Below are 939 nucleotides of genomic sequence, written 5' to 3'. Positions count from 1 at the left end.
ATATAATGCTAGAGATATATGTGTATCAGTATATTTCCAGGTCTATTGTATCTATTTCAGATATGCATTATTGAGGATATATATATAATGCACATTAATATGATGCAATATTCAAGATGGTGGAAACTGCCTTGGACCATTTTGTTGCCTTCAAATTCTGCTAGAATCGATAAAATATATACCAGTAAAATACTAGGGTCGGATAAAGCAATTCTACTTCCTCGCTTTGTGCACAGTCGAAATTTACTGTTCTGTGTATATATATATATATAAACGCATAGTCCTAAAACAGGATTTAGATCTGTGAATTGTAAGGCATCGACGAAGGCTGCATCTTCATTTAGTTTATGTAAAATAAACCACTATACCAAAATCTATAACAAGCAGGGGAGATAAATCAGTTGACAAGTTTCTTATCAATTTTATAATGCAACTCTCTGCTTGTTTACGGATGTTTGTTGTTCCTATCTTGTAGTTTTTTCTGTATAGCTGGTCTGACTGGTTTGATACACTTCAATGGTTGTCAACCGTTTTTGTCTATGGACACCTTTGATACTTATTTTATTCGAGCGAATCCTCATAACCATTTCGTGTTTTAACCAAATCATATTATGTTTTTATAATTAAATATTGTTAATTTTTTATGATGAAATATTGTATACTCTTTTACTCTTTTACTTGTTTCAGTCATTTGACTGTGGCCATGCTGGAGCACCGCCTTTATAGTCGAGCAAATCGACCGCAGTGCTTATTCTTTGTAAGCCTAGTACTTATTCTATCGGCCTCTTTTGCCGAACCGCTAAGTTACGGGGACGTAAACACACCAGCGTCTGTTGTCAAGCAATGCTGGGGTGGGGTGGGGAGGACAAACAGACACACAAACACACACACATGCATATATATCTATATATATATATATATATATATATATATATATAT

At 34.1% G+C, this 939-nt stretch overlaps 1 protein-coding gene across 1 annotated transcript in view; it reads left to right on the top strand.

Annotated features, from left to right (window-relative positions):
* The window catches only part of LOC106880591 (transcription factor RFX4-like), an 85,915-nt gene that overhangs the window by 49,316 nt on the left and 35,660 nt on the right, over positions 1-939 (top strand). The window lies entirely within an intron of this gene.

This window comes from Octopus bimaculoides, chromosome 5 (assembly GCF_001194135.2).
Source record: "Octopus bimaculoides isolate UCB-OBI-ISO-001 chromosome 5, ASM119413v2, whole genome shotgun sequence".
NCBI classification, from domain to species: Eukaryota; Metazoa; Mollusca; class Cephalopoda; order Octopoda; family Octopodidae; genus Octopus; species Octopus bimaculoides.
The sequence above is the reverse complement of the archived record's forward strand: the minus strand, read 5'-3'. Positions and strand labels throughout refer to the sequence as shown.